Raw genomic sequence first — 19,584 nt, 5'->3', positions numbered from 1 at the left:
ATTATATAATCAGTAAATAGCTTGCCCGGTTGGTCATTATTGATATTAGTAGTATAGTACAACAAGTCAACAATAATTGAGGGAAATTTCTTAGGAAAGAAAGAACGTGGCATGTTGCATCATTTTTCTACTCCGTAATTTATTTATAATGTTGCAAGTAATGTAGTGCAATGTGGTGGCATACTTCTAAGTGCAGGCATAGGATTTGATTAAATTACTTATTACAGTAATATAATTATAATTAATTGTATTGATGAATAAAGACAAGGCCTTAGTAGTGTATAACATTGGATTTAGCAGGTACTTACAAAGAGTTCATACCTGGTATTGTGTGTAAAGGTATGTAGGAATGGTTGGCCACTAAGTGTGCTGCTAATTAGACTTTATTTTTGTCTACCTGTCGGTGATACTGGTAATAGTTCAGTAGTTAAGATACTAATTAACGAAAGAATACGGCATGGCATGTTATTCTTGCTGAGTAGAAAATGTGTTTTGAAAGTTCTTTTCGGGATTAATTAATGGTATGGTACGGGTGTTCCGATGAAAAAAGGAGTTATAGATTAGAACAAAGCATAAGTTCCATTAGAATTAGCCATTTGTAATCATGTCTAACTAATAAAAAAAAAATCAATTAGTAATGCTAAGGATTATGAAGTATAACTTAATATAAAGTGTTTTCATGGACTTTTTTTTAGCAAGATCATCCATGGATCGCATTCTGTAGTATGTACCTAAATGAAGGTAAACACGTCAAATATACCTAGAGAGGTGAGATTCGACCTCTAGCCTCGCACCTGATCTAGCAACGGGCATTGGAGATTAATCCTTGATTGTTGTGCAGGGTTTTTTGTACACTATTACAGCTGCATGAATGATGAGTAATGAATTACACATGTTTCTTGTCACATACCCTTTGACAGTTCAAATCACTATAAATTGACTATTGGAGTGTTCAACTTGGAAACCTATATATTATACATGGATTATGGAATAGTAAAATAGTTCAGTCTATTCTCAAGGATGAAGTTATTAGAATTCCTATGCAGAAGATTTCGTATTCCTACGCTCTACGTTATACTGTATTCTACAAGAAGAATATACAAATAATTATTTTCACCTTTTTCGTGATTTAGAATTTTTATAAGAATAACATTCCAACCTAGCATTGAATTATTGCATTGTTTCTAGAAGAATCTTATTTGCTTTGAACTCATTTTCTTACAAAATATAAATTAAGAAATCCATATTTTTTTTTTTTTGAAAAATTGGAAGAAAATAAAAAATTATGTATATTATCTTCGGTAACTCTATTTGAGAGAAACATCTACATCTAAAACAATAAAGCCAAAAGTTAAATAAGAGTGAGATAGTTACGTCATTAAATATTATAACAACATGACAACTAATCCGGACAGATGGGGTTACTTTAATTTGTAGCTAGTGAAGCGGAAAAAATCTAACTTTATAGCACATTAAGTAAAATGTACGTATTATTGATTATGATAGTTTCAATCTTAAGCATGTTTCCCATAAAGATGTATAGAATTAGCCAACAAATACAATATAAATATTGCTCCATTTATTTATATAAACTTTTGAACTACTATTGCTTCATTAAAATGATTGCGAGATCCAACTATACTAGACAGAGCAAGTGGTGCTAAAAAATTTAAATAAAATTGAGGAATAAGACAGGCTGGTTTTTAGAGCGTGACATACGGTATTGTTAATGGTAATGGGCCCATGGGCCCACTAATTGGCTCAGGTGGGCCCAAAAAGGCCCATTATATATTTATCTAGCTGTTAAAGTTTGTTATTTAGCAATTTATAAAGATGGATATAGTAGATATTAAAATTATGATATGATGGTTTATTATAACAACACACACGCTTTACCGACAAACATACACTAGATTTTGATTTTTTTTTTTTTTTTTTTTTTTTTTTTTTTTTTTTTTGGAATTTCGTAACAGAGTCAGTTATATGTATTATGTACTACTGTACATCCGTTTCAATGTTTCATACTACATACTACCTCTGTTTTTTTTTTTGACACGTTTTGATTTTAGCATTATACACTCACTCCCATTTTATCATATTTTGTGCTTTATACATAATGAAAAATATAGTCGTGTGTAATCTTGTTAGATTCGTCACGATATATATTTTCAGAATATAAAATTTTTATAATTTTTGTTTAACGGTAATTAAAGATATTATTAATAGTTGAAATTGTGCATTGACAAACGTGACTATAGAAATGTGTCAAACAAAAAGAAGACGGAGGAAGTATTATTTATAACTTTGGTGGACCGTACGGATTCCCAGGAAAAATTTATTTGTAAGTATAAAATTAAGAGATAAAATATCGATGCATGTGATGAGCAGAGAGATAGTGAGAAATGACAGCCTAACCATAAAATTAAAAATTTGTTACAAATAATATGTACAATCTATTTTAACAAAAGTATAAAATAAAGGTAGTACTCCCTCCGTCCTATAATACTTGGGACGTTAGGATGGAAACGTATTTAAGAAAATTACAAGTGGGTACATTTAAAACATTTGTTTATTATATAAATGATTCTCTTTTGTATTTTAATATTGTAAGAAAACAAAAAGTGGGGGAGGTAGGGGTAGTGAAGAGAAAGAAAATGTAGGATTTAATTGGGTTTTGGGATTTGTGGTTTCAAAGAGAGTATATGAATTTCTTTTTTTTTTAATTAGTGGTCCCATTCCATATTTAGTGACGTTTCAAGTATTTTAAAACGGATAAAAATGGTAATTATGTCAAGTATTATAGGACGGAGGGAGTATATCAATTTCAGTTCTAATTTATTTATATTTTTTTTAAGGCCAAGATATATTTTTTTTTCCATAGTTTAATGGATATCATTCATATTTTGGGTTGAAATGATTGTTTCTAAAATTCTAAATCATTAATTTTTGTATGGATTTGAGTATTAGAACTCCCTCGACTAGTAACAAGTCTACTGTATGTCGCAGAGTATTAGGTAATGGGTATTTCAGACAAATTGTGTTTGTACTACATATTTGATTTTGAGTTTATTTTGGACCATAAACTAATTTGTTCGTATATTTTCCTCGACTCATTTTGAGTTTAACACTAATTGCAAACTCTATTTTGATTAAATTTGTGATTTATAATTATGATAATATATAGTCATGTTAGATTTGGTTGAACTCATTCTAATGTATATTTTCATATTATCAACCTTTTTTTAGATAAGGATTTTTTTTTTTAAAAAGGCAAAAAAGTTCGTAATATCTTGTTTTGGTTGTAAGTAGGCTTGTTCACGGATCGGATATCCGAATACTCGGATATCAAAAATTGATATCCAAATTCGATCCGAAAATTTTGGATATCCGATATTCGGATATCTAAAATTTTCAGATCGATGCTTCGGATATCCATTATCCAATATTAAGTAAAATTGATTATGATTACTTTCTAAATTTCACTAATTTTACCGTTTTTTTATCACTAAGTTGTACAACATATTTTAACAAAATAGTAGCCTTTTTGCAATAAATATTATTATCAAATATATTAAGAATATTATAATCTATTAACTATTATTAAAACAAAACATGCTAACATCATTAAGCGACACTTGTAAAATTCTTATGAAATTTTTTTTCGCCAAAACTATTTTTGACTTCATCATTTGTTTTCTATATTTTTTCCTTCTAAGTTCTAAAACTAAACAAATACAATATTTCTTTCAAAATTAATTTTTGAGATTATGATTGCACTTTTTCGAATAAAGAATAATGACAACTAATTTTTTTTAATCGTATATTGACAGCTATTTTAAACAAATAATATCTATTTAAATCGTGCAACGCACGGGATTAAACTAGTAAGTTAATAATGCAGAGTCAATTTTATATATATTTCACTATTTCAGCTTTTATATTTGGGATATAGGATATCCAAAATTTTGAAAATCAATATCCAAATCCGCATCCGATATCTGCTTCCGAAATGAAAACTCGGATCGGTTGCGGATCGAATTATCGGATTTTAGAATAGTTTTGTACAAGCGTAGTAGTAAGATGGACATTTACCCACTTTTTTGGTCATTGATTTTTTTTTACGGCATCGATTATCGTATGCCTTGCACGTGACTTTAAAAAACACCTTTTTCTATTTTTTTCCTATTTTCATTCTAGTTCCAGCTTCCCTGTTTTATTTTGGCCCTTAAGAACATAATTCTATGGCGAAGTGAACCTAAAACCTTAAATGAAAAAATTTCTCGACTTAAAAATGACTACACGCAAATGAAGACATTTGTTGGCACACAAAACAAGATAAATTAGACATTTGTTGGCACACAAAACAAGATAGATCTATTAGTGTTTTGCCAACTTTGAGTGGATTTAATTTTAAGGGCCAAAATAACTCCAAAACCTTAAACGAACATTTTTTGGTTTGAAAATAACGACACAAAAGTTGAGCCATTTCTTGACACATAAAACGAATCTCAAAACCATACACGAGCAATTTAGACTATAAATTGGACCCATAAGAACCAAAATTATTGTCAAACCATAATTGAGCAACTTTTCCGGCTTAAAATTTGAGAAACTAAAGAAACGGTATAGGCTCAGCTCGAGTGGGCTTGTTTCGAACTCGTGTTTGGCTCGAGATCTTAACGTGCCAAGCCTGGGCTAGGTCGACTCGAAAGCTCGTGAACCAACTCAAGTTTTTGTAATAAATCGATTAGTAACATAACCTTTGTTTCATATTTAAGACTTAAGACTTAAAAATTAATTTTCAAAACTCTAGTTTGCGTTCAAGGTTAGTCGTTAAGTGTTAGAGCTTTCATTAATTCATGGTTTTTGTTGTTGTTTAGTAGTTTATGTAGAAGAAGAACCAACAAAAGAAATAGAAAGGAAATAGTCCTACAATAATGAAAGATAGGAGCAAGTGATAGAATATAAGATTTATAAAAGCATAATTTGATTGTCTTTGAAACAATGGTTATGAATTGTTTTGAGAAGATGGGGTGTTAAGGTGGGATTGTTTGTGGAATTCGAAAAGGTGAGATTGTTTTAAGAAGATGAGGTAAATATGGGATTATTAACTTCAATTTTTCCTTGTTCAAAACCAAATTTAATCAATCTTTTTTTTTTTTATTTTTTTTTCGTTGTTTAGAGAGCTACAAGGGCGGGTGATGAGAATTGATCCCAAGATATCTTGAAACTGGGAGGGGAACTATAACCACTGATTTGAGCTATCCCTCACTCTCAATCTTTTATTATTTATACCTCGTATGATACCATAAGAAAATAAAGCACACACATAAGAGCAATAATGTTAACCATGATTGTTTGGCCAGTTTCCCAATCCCTTTCTTAAAACAATGGTGAAACGAGCTTACGTCGGAAACATCGGAAAATTCGTCGGAAAACGGCCTTTCGATGGAATTCCGTTGGAAATAGTCTATTGCAATACCCTTTGTAGGAAATTCGACGTTTTTCAAAGGAAATTCCGTCGGAAGCCACTTTTCTGAACGACTCGAACTCGTGAATAATATTTAGTAAGGTAGGTGTTGTTCACTTCACCTTATTTTTGCTAAACTTAAATTAGTTTTACTGAACTTAAATTATTTTTACTGAAGTGGAATTAATTTTACTGAGCTGAAATTATTTTTGCCGAGCTGAAATTATTTTTGCTGAACTGAAATTATTTTTACTGATTTTCTACTATATTTCTTCTTTATAGTTACTGAATTTTACTAAACTGAACTTATTTTTACTGAACTGGACTTTTTTTTTTATTGAATTGAAATTAATTTTATTAAATTGAAATTCTTTTTACTTAATATTATTTTTTTAAGGTGAAGTGAACAGGCACTGGCGGAACCAAGGGGGGGTTAGCGTGGGCCATGGCTTCCTCCATGGCTGTAAATATTAATTAGAGGTTGCAATAAGTAGCATATGCAAAGTTGTTGTAGAGATGGTTTAGTGAGGTTGCATTTTTCATTTTGTCTTCCTCATCTTAGGTTCGAATCTTGTCCCAAATTCAGGTCTTTGGGAATTTGCCTCTCTATTTCCAAAATGTATTCAACTAAATATTTTACTTTAAATAAAAATATTTAGGTTCACTCATTTAATTTATATTGTTCTAGAATTGGAAATTATTGAATTTATATTATTAAATTTTATATTTTAACTAAGTATATATAGTCCATCCGTTTCATAATAATCGCAACAGTAGGTTTGACACAAAGTTTTAGAAATATTATAGAATGAGGACCAAAAGGAGATTTTTTTAATATAAAATATAGTTAGTAGGGATATATTTAATTCTTTGTGGGGGATATAAATATTAAAAAAAGTAGTGTAAGTGGGGTTGGTAGGAGAGAGAAATAATAAAATATTTGTGGGTCCTTACCAAATAAGGAAGTGTTGCAATTAATATGAAACGGATGAAAAATAAAAGTGTTGCGATTATTATGAAACGGAGGGAGTGTCAAATTGTCTTTGAATACGAATGAGATATGAGTACATATATAAGAGTTGGCCCCCCTAACAAAAAAATTATGGCTTTGCCACTGTGAACAGGGTCGTAGTATGGTATTAGAAGTATTTTTTTATCATTAAATTATACACACTGACAAAATTAATTGGCTAATTACAAATTTATTTTTAGAATGACCATATTAAAATACAGAATACGTATTATTCAGGGATCATATTTGGTGATAGATAACACTACTTTGGTAGGAGAACAATACTGTTGTTTCATCAGTACTTGCTTCATTGCTTGATTAACATTATCCACCGGTGGAGTGGGCCTAAATGGAGCATTTCTCAGGCTCTAGGAACTTTTGTCCTAGAGGCCTCTAGGGGAGAGTAAATTAGTAATTCTGTATCTTATGAAGAAACAAGCTGTAGTGGTGGACCCTCTTATTCTGAACTTGTCGGCTGGCTGAGCAAATTTTATAGAATAAAAAAAAAAGGAAAAGACAATTTGAAATAAAAAGGGAAGTGAGAAAAAGCAAAAGGGGGCAATTCGAAAATTAAAAGAAGAGCGAGAAAACAAAACCCTTTTAGAACAAAACCCTTCCAATCAATTCAAGGAAGGGAGAAGAGAGCAATAAAGCGAACGACAAAGAGAGAAGCTAAATCGAACGGCGATCTAAACTCCGGCGAAATCTAATTACTTATTCGGAAATCTTCCTTCGTACGAGTAAGTTATTTCTATATGTTAATTCGAAGTTAGGGTTTTTATGCAATTTGGGTTATTTGGGTAAATTGGACTAATTTTGTCTTATTTACTTGTGTGAATATGCGTAATTGTATGGAAAATGGTTATTAATTGATAGAATATAGTTTAATGTAGGGGTTTTTATGTTACAAATGGAATGATATCTTGAAATTGGGAAAAAATTGATTGGTATCTTGAATTTGGGAAAAAGTGGTATTAAATTAGGTTATTTCCAAGACTTGATCTGATTATAGTATAAAAATGTTAATATAAAATGAAAATTCATTGTAGAAGTTAGGTATTTGGAATTTTTTAAGGGTTTTAAAAGCGTTTGAAGTTATGGTTTTTTAGGGTTTTGCAAAATTTTAAATAATAAAATAAATTGGTACATATTGTATTAATTTCTCTGCTATTTGTCAATTAGTATTTGCGAACTTGTAGTAGTCTCACGCAGCCATTAATCGAAGAATCAGAGAGAAATATCAATGGAAAAAACCCAGTCGAAGAGATAATTCCTGAATTACTATAAGGGGATTAGTAGTGAGTTCTTTATTGGGTACCCTTTGTTGTATAATTACCCAGAAATTGAATTTGACTGTTGGAATTATCCTGTTTCTCAATGTTGCTGCTTGGTTATTAGGGATATTTTTTGTGAAATCGTGGACTAGTGTGCTTAATCAATTGGGTTTTTCTGTCAAGACTTGTGTTGTTGGTTGTTATGGCCTTGCTTTTAGTGGTAAATTTCTGCCTTTTATCTTTTTGAATAATTTTGTAGTTTATGATTCTGTAGTTTTGATTTGATTTGATGGGTTTTCATTATCGTAGATTTTGCTTGTTGTTACTTTAATGTAGTTGTTGATTTGATTTTGAGAAATAGTGATTGGTCTAATTAATTAGTTGACTAATTTTGCATGCATTACTTACTGGTATTGAATTAGATTGACAGGAATAGTGGCTTTGTAGAATTACCTCTATGATAGTTGTTTGATTCATTGTAATCAACAATGTAACAGGGGCTAACATTGGGGTCTTGACACTAGAAAAATAAGACGTTCCTTTGCTGATAACAAATACTGAGTTTAACTCAACAATAATGGAACAGTAATTTATTTTTATATATTACTCCTAAATGTGGTCAAAGTTAGTTTAAGAATAGTGTAAATATTCAAAATAATACAACTATTGAGGAACGGAGGTAGTAATATTTAGGAATGGTATTCAGTATTAATCCAGGTTGCATTTCTTAATGATTTATTATCTTTTATGGCTTTGGTTGAACTGCCATGTGTAATTATTTAAGTAATGATCTTGTAGAAGTTACACCTGCTTTTATTGAATGGAGAAGGTTTAAATGTTAACACATTGTTAATGATCCTAGATGATTTGTTTTACTAAAATTAGTTTGATGTTAGGATTTAAATTTTAATACCTAAGTGGTACTCTGCCAAACTTTGGGCACTATTGATTTATTTAGGCGGAACTCACCATGTTGGATTTCTTTTTTCGTTATACTCCCTGGTTTGGAGTGAGGTGGAATTTTCCTTTCCTTTATAATTCTTCACTCACAACTTCATAGTGGAAGTTTTGGTCCCAGGGAGCAACATATTTTTTCTTTTAGGATAGTGGTTGATTATTGAGTGACTTCTGTGTTTTGGAGTTGTCATATATTCTCATATGCACTAAGTCAGTGAGGTTCTTACAAATGTGGCCACTTCATCAAGTGGTATAAGGTTATTTTGGTTCTGACTCAGATCAGAGTTTGCATACCATAACTATTCTTAAGATGAAGGACGTTTTAGTTGGCTTGAGCTTAAATCAATGAAAGCTGTTATAGTATTGGTTTAATAGCAACCTCTTAACATGAATTTCTGGTAGAGTTTGTGACTTCCTTACCTCTGATTGAATTGGACTAGCTGAAAATATTATCAATGGAATAAATTGCGATTGAATATGATTTAGATGAAGAGACTTGTAGGTTACTGAATATGATTTTCCTGACTTTGAATTATTAAGAAGTATCCCCTTTGAAGCTTTAGATATGTATTGGCCTTACACTCTTGAAGGCGACTTATCATCTGTTAGGTTTTGAGATAATATATTTTATGAATTTAATGGGTGTTAGTTTTTTGTTTGGTAATTCCTTTTAATTCTCATTGCTGCTATCATCAACTTGGGAAACTTGTTAATGTGCTTGAAACAATGCTTATTAGTTATTTATCAAATTAAAGAACTGAACCTATTTTGAATAAATTCTGAAAGAAGAAAATAATACCTACCTAGATAACTACCTCTCTGACTTTATTTATAAAAGTCAAAGATTAACAAAAAGAATGGTTAGGCTTAGAATTAGAGCTGAAAACTTCAGGTTATGAGAGCTATACCACTAAATTGACTGAATAAGCAGTTAAGCATCACAATGGTCAGTCTTTACCCATAAAACGTGATGACGTATGTGGGAAGGAGGAAGATGCAATGAAATAATTTAGGAGCCATCAGCTATGGTAGAAACTTTGTTTAAAAGAAATGTTAGTAGAAACCAAAATGAGTTGAAGATGTTTCTAGAAATTCTTAGTGATTTTGATTTTGAATTTTAGATGAGGATAGAAATTGCTGACTCTTCTGTTCTATCATGAATGTACGTTTTGATTTTGTTTTGTATTGTGTGTCGAGTCTTCAATTGATTAGCTTTCAATTTATGCTTCATTTCGCAGATGTAAAGTAATTATGACATCTTCCTATTTTTTCCTCCTTGGGGGTGGGGGTAGGGGTGGGGAGGGTTCCATCACTTAGAATCAGTGGCAGAGATTGTTGGGCTCTTTAGGTTGAAAGAGTACTTTTGTTATAGTGGCTTAATGGTGATGAGAATATTTAGTTATGACATTTGTTATCAGCAAAGGAACTTCAAAAGTCATATATATATATGGTCTTGTATTTGATATCTCGTTGATCGATTCGTTGTGAGGTATGATAGAATTAAGGTAGTTTCTTGGTGTGAGGTATGACGGAATTAAGGTAGTTTTAAGTTGTTCAAGGGAGATTGATCGATTCGTTAATTAAATCTTGAGAATTTGCACAAAATGTGAAGATTCTGGGAATAAGCTACATTGTTTGTTCTGGACAAATTGCATTTTGATGGAAAACATCTTTTTGTATTATAACATGATTTGAGTATGCAAGTTTGTAATACTTTTACGTACATTCATACATACTTTTTCTCCCTTGTCTGTGTAGCTTCATTTTTAAGTGAATTATTGCCACTCACTTATCCAACTGAGTTTTAATGTACTGGTACCCACTTTGCTTGGTTGCTATTTGATCTGGATGCTTCTGTTTGTTTATCTGATGCAATTGTAACGTGCTCCATTTCATTGTTCTTTTGTTGGCATTTATGAGTTTTGCTTTTGCCTGCTTATGAACCAACCTTTTTTATTTTTAAGAAAAAAAAAAAACTCTAATATTTTTGCTAAGGTTGAACCCACCTTCCTGGCTGGTTTACAAATATTCTGTATCTAATGAAGTTCCAAGTGCCTGTGATCTTGATGACAAAAACAAAGTTTGTACATCTCTTTCTACTTCGGTTATGCTAGTTTATATTGCAGTGGTTCTGAGACATAATAGTATGTTTGTAAGTGGTCATGATCATTAAGAATTTGAGTGGAAAAGTGGATGCAATTTCGTAATATAAATGAGTGTGATTCAGTCATTAAGTGATTACCTTTTTGGATTATGTAACTTGTATGCTTGACAATATTACTAGTCAGGTTTAGCTGCTTATTGTGCATATAGTGATTTGATATTCAATTTGTTTTTATCTTTTTGGTTTATTGTGAACTTTATTTGTTTTGTTTGTTGTCCTAAACATCTAAATGGCTAGTGTGTGTGTGTTAAAACAACCTCAGCCATGGTGTTTAAGAAGGACTCTTTTATAGGGCCACGAAGTAGTATTGGGGTTAGTAAATTTATTATGTTATATTTTGTTGGTTTTTTTTTGTGTTATATTGTAAATTTATTGATTTTTTGTGTATCTCCAAGCCAGTGTTAATGAGATAATGAGGGATCAACCGGCTGGTTCTAGCAACCCTCGCAAAAGGAAGCAAAAGGAAATAATTGTTGAGCCGTAACCAGATGTGCTCTTTGATGATGATGATTTAGGCTCTGGCAGTGAGGATGATTTTTCTGAGGATGATGATTATGTCATAGGACCAGCTGACCAGGGAAGCGAATTTGAGGACCAATCCTTTGAAGAAGAGGAGACTGTTTTGGTCCGGCGAAGAAGCAGCCCGAAGGTTGAGGAGAGACAAAGGGGTAACGCTGGGCCTAGGGGTCAGGGTGTGCATAGGGGTGTTGTTTGAAGAAAAGTTGCTGCACGACTTAGGGCACTACCTAGGGCACAACCAGCGTCACTGTCGCCCAGGAGTAGGAAGTGGGCCGAAGTTTCTGTACACCAGATGACAAGCGAGGTGTGTGAATTTTATGCTACATGGCTTTTTTTTTTTCTTTTTTTTGGGTATTCTAGCTGCTTGTATTGGCTAACAAATAATATCTTAAAATTCAATTTACATTGTGAAGATTGGTCTTAACTAGTTTTGTTACTTGAAACAACATGATATCGTCAACTTGGTACCTCTCATAAAACCTTTCCCCATGGCAAAGAATGTTATTATTTATTTATTTATTTTAAATTTTTTTTTTATATGATTTACGAAGTCTTATTCTTGTGAGATACTATTCTTAATCACTTAAGCGTTTAAATGTGATATTCTTTCTTATGTATGTGAGGAGACTATCATGTGCTGGAAACCATTGAACTTTATACATTTTGTCTATTCCCCTATCTATTAATACTGGAAACACCCATCAAAGATCTTTCCAAGTTGAATAACTTTTACAGTGATAAAAGTATTACTTATTGTCTATCAAAGTGTGTTTGCTTTGTAATCATCATGTTTGGTTTGCTCCTGATCTAATCAGCTGAAATCAGTCAATGTGATGAGCTGTTAGAGATAACTCACATTCTCTGCAGCCGCTACCTATTATAAAACTTATAACAAAATGTGACTTGTATTAAGAATAGGACATTGCTTATTGTGCAGACCATTTTTTAGCGCTTGGTTATTAAATGCTCATCTCGGAGCTCATTTTGTACTGCTATAAAGCAGTGGCTGGGCTATTGTTATCACTTATTATCAACCATTAGTTTCCTCTCTAACTCTTCTATTAGTGGCTCTAGGGTATTTGATTTTTTTTAATAATGTCTACGGTTCAGTCTTAGTCATTTTCTCAGAGTCCTGTTCTGCAAGTGGTTATGGCAGTGTATCTTCCAAGTGGTCTAGAAGAAGATCAATTCCATTTGAGATGGGTTTTGGCTTTTCATACAACAAACATTGTACTATTTTCTATACCAATTAACCCTCCCCTAAGTTGGGAAATATTGAAACATCTTGTTTTGTGTGGTTACTTTTAGTTTCGTTTGATGAAGCTGTGTGAAGTGAGTTATTCAGGGCCATTACTGATCGCTGGTAATTTGACATAAGCACTCAGATGATTAAGTTAGTTCTTATTGTATAAGCACAAATATGAATTTAAAAAGGGGTCATTAATCTGTCATCACATAAAGTGTCGTTTGTTTCTCATAGAACTTTTTGTGTTACTATCTTCCTTTACTAGTGAAAATAGAGGAAAGACATTGCTTTGCTTGAACATAACCAGATTTCTCATAACCACAGCTTTGCTTGAACATATTTTTTCTTTCACTTTGGAACGTAATATTGATGTGGCCGATAAAAACAGTAAATTTTTGTATTTTTTGGTCTAACCTTTCTTTCATTTTACGTGAGTCACTAACGACGAGAAAATCATCGTTAGTGACTCACGTAAAATCCTGAGTCTTTATCTTTATGTTGGAATTTACTTGATAATTGTTGTAGGCTGAGGAAGAAGGATTTCAGCCACAAGGGTTTCATCCACAAGGTTTTCAGCCACAAGGGTTTCATCCACAAGGTTTTCAGCCACAAGGGTTTCAGCCACATGGGTTTTAGTCTCAAAGTGTGGAGTCACAAGGTTTTCAGTCTCAAGGTCTTCTGTCACAAGGTCAGCTAGTGAAGCAGAAGGACCTTGTTGTTGTTACGCAAAAAACTTACTGTTCTGGGAAGGTACCATGCATTGTTTATTCATTTGGTTTTAATAATGGTACCAATATTTCACAGGAATTTAATGATGTTTTCAGTTGGTTTTTTTTTTTTTTTTTTTTAATTTTCCCTTTTGTTATTTTGTTTTCAGTCCGCAAACTTCATGTGTAAAGTTGATGCTATTAGTGATGTGTTGAAGGCGTTGTCTTTGGATAAGGATAGGCGGGCGATAATTGAAAGATGTGGGTTTGGTGACCTTTTCAATATAAAGATGAAGAAGACGATGTTGAATCGGGGGTTTGCTTATTGGCTGATGAGTAGGGTGGATGGTGAAAAAGGTATTTTTGAAATGGGTGATGGGAGGTTGGTGCCACTGTGCACTGCACAATGGCGCTACATTTTTGGTATTCCTGCCGGAAGGAAGAATCTTCCTAGGCGGGTTACTGATGGTGGTTTGGCATTGAAGGATTATTTTTTTTATTTTTTTTTCGCAATTAAGGAAATGTATGGTGTAAAAGATAAGAATGGGGAGGTGTGGGATATCAGTAGAGAAGGCTGCTGAAACCATTGTTAAAATGCCTGTACTTACAAGGAAGGAGCAAGATGATTTTATGATTGGTTTTTTGGTTATGGTGTTTGGGGGGCTATTATGCCCTACTACTAGTGGAGCAATGTTAGCGGCTTCCTTGCGCTTCGTGTTTGTGTTGGAGTGGTAGCTAGGGAGTACGATTGGTGCTCGTTGGCGCACCAGTGGGTGATGAGCTGTGCTAGGGATTTTGCTTCAAAGTTTGAGGCATCTGGTTATGCTGCTAGGGCAGGTGGTTGTTCACTTTTCCTGATGGTTAGTTTTTATGGTTGTTTATGTTGATTTATTATCCCAATTGAGTTGATTTATCTATGGCAGCTTCACACTTTAATCTGTCTGTCCATTTTTTATATAAAAATATTAGCCATTAAAGTATTTAAACTTCATTCTGCTTTTCATACATCTGATGGAGATTTTGAATGCATGTATGTACTTGGTGGTCATTGTATTTGCTTGGTTGGAAACTTGAATGATGTGTATAATATGATGCTGATATTCTTACCTCGATCGACTTTGTTTGACTCCGCTGAAGTGAGGTGTATATCCCAGGATTGAGGATTGAGGATTGAGGTATAGACTGGGGACAAGATTAAGGAAGGATATGAGAAGGATTTAAAGAAGACAAAGGACTATGGGTTGTTGAAAGTAAGTGGTTGAGTTGTAATTCAGTCGGTATATTTTGATTAATTTATTTGCTTTGTGGTTGATTTAAATTTGGTCCACTTGTTTTGTAGTCGTTGGATGTGGCTTATGAGGAAAGGCATCCTTGTTGGTTAGGATACCAACAATAGACAAAAAAACCTTGTTGGTTTGGGAAGTTTGTTTGGCTTATATACTTGGGTTATATGACTGGTTTGGGAAGCTATTCCTAAATGATGGTATTTCTGATACATTTTCATGATGGTAATATACACCATAACAATTTTGTTAGGATTTGGTTTAAGTAAGAGAATAGGGTAATTTGATTAATGTTCTTATTTGTGAAGTAAAATTATTTGTTTAATTAATTATTGTAAAATTAATTACGGTAATTTGGTTATTGTAAAGTAGGTTATAATACTTGGTTTGTTATTAATTGTCTAGGTGTTGAAGCATATGACCCCTGAATGGTTCGAGGAGAAGCTCACACCATGGCTTCATCGGCTGGAGCAACTTTATAGCTCTGGGTGTAGGGTGGTTGTTCGGGCACCTTTGGAGAGGAAAACCGCTTACCCGGTACTTTCGGTGTCTTCTAAAGAGTCGGAGGAAAAACAAAATGATGGGCATAATGATGAGGCGAGTACTCTTGACAAAAGACTAGGAAAACTTGATGATAAGGTTGTTATTGGTGATAAGCAAATAGGTGTTAGAGATTTGATTAAAATTGTTGCCTCTCAGCATAGAAAGACGTAGAAGCAGTTGGTGCTGTCGTAGGGGTCGTTGAGTCTGTTGTTGACAAGGAGGCACACTCTAAGGGAGCTGAAAATGGTGGGGGTGAGACTATTGTTTAGGCTAATCCGGAGGCTAACCTTGAGTCTGGTGTTGACCATACTGGGGAGCAAACTGCTGGGAGTTTAGGGCCACGTGTAGAAGAACAACCACAAACGAAAATATTTATTGACCCGCACGCCATTACCTATGCAGACTTGGTGAGTCAACAACAATGAAGTCCCACAACTTAGGTTTTAAATGGTTATGTGTAAGCCTGAAATACTCTAGTATGTTCTCAGTATTGCTTACAATTGCTTTTTAAGTTTTTGTTGTAAAGACACATACCTTGGGTGTTTTGTTTGTTTTTATTAGTTTGAAACTTGTGAATGACTCTGGGTTGTTTGAATTGAATTATTTATTGCCTTTTTATGGTTTCGTTTGAACATATTCAATGTTTGGTCCCGTCGAATAGTTATGTTCCAAGTTTAATATTTGAAGGTATATTTTGTGTGTTGGTGATGTGTCCGTAGAACCAGGAAGTAGGAGAAATTGATTTCAGTGCGGTATTTGGTGGGAATGGTACGGGTGAAGTTGGTGGTTTTGAGGATGATGTTAGTACTAGTAAAGGGGGTGTAGTTGTCCAGGACGCGGGGGATGTTCCAACAAAAGGAGGTAAGAGGAAAAGGGATAGTGTTGCAAAACGACCCCGCAAACCCTCTGAAAAGGGTTTACAATATGCCAGAAAGGGTCAAGTGTTGATGAAGGAGGATCGACGAATCCTAACTTATGTCCGTTCTTGGACACCGTAAATGGAAAGGTATATTGGGTTTGTTGGGGGAATAAACCATTTTTCAATTCAAATGTATGTTTTCTTTAGAATTCATGTTGAAAATATAAATGTCACATCTATTTGCAACGATCCTACTTTGATTGAATGTGAAGGGTAGCAGGTGCGTATGGAATTTTGCCATGGTGTTGTCTGTAGCAGCAAGCGTGCCGAGGCGCATTATGTCAGGGCTGCTGCTAAGATGTACACAAAAGAGTGGTCCGTGCAGTTCACGGGACATAGTCAGAGAGTGATGTTGGATCCTTTGGTTGCAGTGGTAATATTTTTTTTTTTTGGGATATATATTTTGCAGATCAGCTTACTAGATAAGTCTAGATCCGCTAAGGAAATTGGTGACAACATTGTCATGCTTTGCGTGATGTCCCGGCAACGAATATAGCTGTTGTGAGTTGTACTTTATTTATAGTGCTAAAAAATTAATTAGTTTATGCCATATTCTGATAAATAAATCTAAGAGATTCATGTCATGACATTTGGAAAGGTATTTGTCCCCGTTCTCATAGAAGAACATTGGTGGTGTGCTGCTTTTCATTTGAAGGATGAGAAGATATGGCTCATAGATTCCATTCACCCAGAACCATCTTTCATCCACGATGATGCCCTAGATGAGTTGGCATGAATCAGAATATAGTTACAATATAAGGGATGGATTTATATCTTTCAATTAATATGTAATAAATGGTAACAAACATGTATTCATTAAACTAGAGGGCCGGAATGGACAAGATTCTCAAGCACTTTGGCGACACCTGGCAAGAAGGACCTATGTTGACATGGCCGACAGAAGCTGTGGACATCAAAGAATCGACTGATGAGTAAGGATTGTTTTGCATGTAATCTTATATTGCTCATGTTTTGCATGGAGGACCTAACTAATTCATTCACGTGCCAATTTTACAGTATTTGTTGTGGCCCTTTGATGCTAGCTTGCATTAAGAACTCTGTTGATCGATTTCAAACCAAGTTTCTTTGGATAAGCTACCTACGTTTCGTTTTGAAGTTAGTTTGTGTTACTTCCTTATTACGAGTACTAAAAAAAATTTCTTTTGGCTAAACTGCTATGCAAGAGACAGTTGAGATTGGTAGAGCGCGACTTTTGTTCGGTGTATAACACCCTAGAAATTCTTTCCCTTTAAAATACCTATTTTAGTCTTTTTAAAATACGAAATTGGAAATTCTAAGACATTACCGCCATCGTGAAAACAACTAAGGTAACTATCAAAGACACACAACGGAAGACTCATTTTAAAAACCATTCAAACAACTTAACTTAAAAAGTCAAACCAAACGAAAGTAAAGTCAAACCAAAGTTAAATGAAGTCAACCTACGACTTAGAACCATTGTAGGCCCTTATCAAAACCCAAAAGAAACTGGGTATTACATTGGGTATTTTCAAAGCAACTTCATCCAAGGTTTCAAACACTTGTCCACACAACTTTAGCTGCGAATCAGTGGTCAATCCACTCTCAAACTTCCTAGCCTTTGCCTTTTCTGTAGCAACAAACTCTTTGGCAAATCATGACAGCTCAATAAATTTGGTATAGTACTCAGTGAAAAACATATCTCCCATTGCTAAGTTAGAAAATTCCTCAGCTTTTTGTTTCTGTACGAAACTGGGGTAAAACTTGTCCCTAACCTTCTCCTGAAACATAGTCTAGTTGAACCCAGGTAGTGCTTTTATGGTAGCCTCATTTTATTGCCACCAAAGGTCAGCTTCACTCATAAGGTAATAGGTAGCACAACCTACTTTCGAAATTTTTGGGCATCCTACCGCCCCAAACAGTTTCTCAAATTCCCTTAACTAGTTTTCCAACACTGTTGGATTAGGTTCGCCTTGATATGTTAGTGGCTTGCTTTGCGCCACCTTCTTAAACAGCTCTTCCTGAGCATCCCTATTGTTGGTTGAGTTTTTTGCTAACTGCTGGGCGACCACTGCTAACTACCTTACAACCTCACTCAACTCATTCCCTTCATTATTGCTCCCTTTTCCTCCTGCCATCTTTCTTCGCCTGAATTAAAACAAGGGGTCTTTATTATTTATGGTCATGGTTAGCTCTCAAGTTACGCACCCATCTAATTAACTTATACCTTTCATACACACACACATAATTTTAAGCTAACAAATTGAGATTGTAAAATAACAATTCCCAGAATTTGCAGCTTGATCAACCAAATTTTGATTGCTAACCAACCATACATTTAATAAAGCATCACATCAACAAATAAAAATAATTCCCATGATTTCCCAGAGTTTAGAAATGAATTATTGGAATATTTGAGTAAGAAATGGCTTATTGGAGTAGTGATATGAAATGAATGATTTGGAAACAAAATGAATGATTTGGAAACAAAATGAATTATTTGGCAGTAAAATGAATTATTTGGCAAGGAAATGAATAAAATTTTTGTTGCTGAGTAAGAAAATGAATAGAAAGATGAAATGAAATGAGTTCGAATAACCTACGCAACTTAATAGGTTTATATACTCATTGTGGCCATGCCACTTATTACTTTACTAACAAAGCAAATAATTAAAACTGCGGAAATGAAACTAAGAATCCTAATGGAAATGAAACTACAAAAATCCACTCCTTTCGAACATTGTCCTTCTTGTCCTTCGATTGTTGTAGCTTCCAGGATCAAATTCAGGGTCATCTTCCTCCTTCATTGGTTCAAGTGTCTCTGGATTTCGCTCTACTTGAATGAACTCTTCATCTTCCTCATCGTCAGATGAAATGTCAATTATAATTGGAGTTGGGGTTGGATTTGGATTTGGAATTTCTATAATGGAACTATCAACAGTATGGTTACTCTTATCCATTAGATTTCCTTCCTCTTGCCTCCATTTGCTCCTGCTTGATTACCTTGTGGTAGAGAAGAATTTCCTGATTGATGACTAGTGGAAGGGGAATCATTCCCTTCTAGATTATCATAGTAATAGTTTGGATATGGAATGAGTAAACGCTCGCAGTGATACATAAGTATCTGTAGTCAGGGTACCAATGTCCATAATAATCTTTGTATTTGGAGTAATTTGGGATGTCCCCAGGTAAGTAAAAATCAGAAAACTTTGCTTTGACAGCAAGATATGGGGGTTCGTCTGGAAGGCAATGAATTATCATAGCTGAAACACGATCAGGAAGGTCATAATGCTTGTCTCCTATGACATCGCTCATATGAGAATAGTAGAAACGAATTTTCTTGACATAGTGAAAAGGATGTTCATATTCTTTCTTAATTAGAGTACTAATTTGAGAGTGTTTGCTAGGAAAGATCGACATCCTGTAAAAGAAAAGACTTAGAAAAGAATTCCCTTTCCGAAGAAAATAAAATAACACAGTTCTTGTATGAATTTAGGTTCAATGTTCAATC

At 33.7% G+C, this 19,584-nt stretch overlaps 1 long non-coding RNA gene across 6 annotated transcripts; it reads left to right on the top strand.

Moving 5' to 3' along the window:
- The first annotated feature begins 6,931 nt into the window (after window positions 1–6,931).
- Window positions 6,932–15,833, top strand: LOC110721921. 6 transcript variants are annotated; one of them, XR_002511483.1, is made up of 7 exons: window positions 6,932–7,222; window positions 11,277–11,700; window positions 13,168–13,392; window positions 13,520–14,209; window positions 14,487–14,599; window positions 14,689–14,857; window positions 15,038–15,833. It is a non-coding gene; the product is annotated as an uncharacterized LOC110721921 (long non-coding RNA). The 6 variants fall into 6 exon arrangements; XR_002511480.1 differs by lacking the exon at window positions 14,689–14,857 and having other exon boundaries at window positions 6,934–7,222; window positions 11,273–11,700; XR_002511481.1 differs by lacking the exon at window positions 14,689–14,857 and having other exon boundaries at window positions 6,938–7,222; window positions 13,520–14,186.
- Window positions 15,834–19,584: the final 3,751 nt, after the last annotated feature.

This window comes from Chenopodium quinoa, unplaced genomic scaffold (assembly GCF_001683475.1).
Source record: "Chenopodium quinoa cultivar QQ74 unplaced genomic scaffold, ASM168347v1, whole genome shotgun sequence".
Taxonomy (NCBI): Eukaryota; Viridiplantae; Streptophyta; class Magnoliopsida; order Caryophyllales; family Amaranthaceae; genus Chenopodium; species Chenopodium quinoa.
The sequence above is the reverse complement of the archived record's forward strand: the minus strand, read 5'-3'. Positions and strand labels throughout refer to the sequence as shown.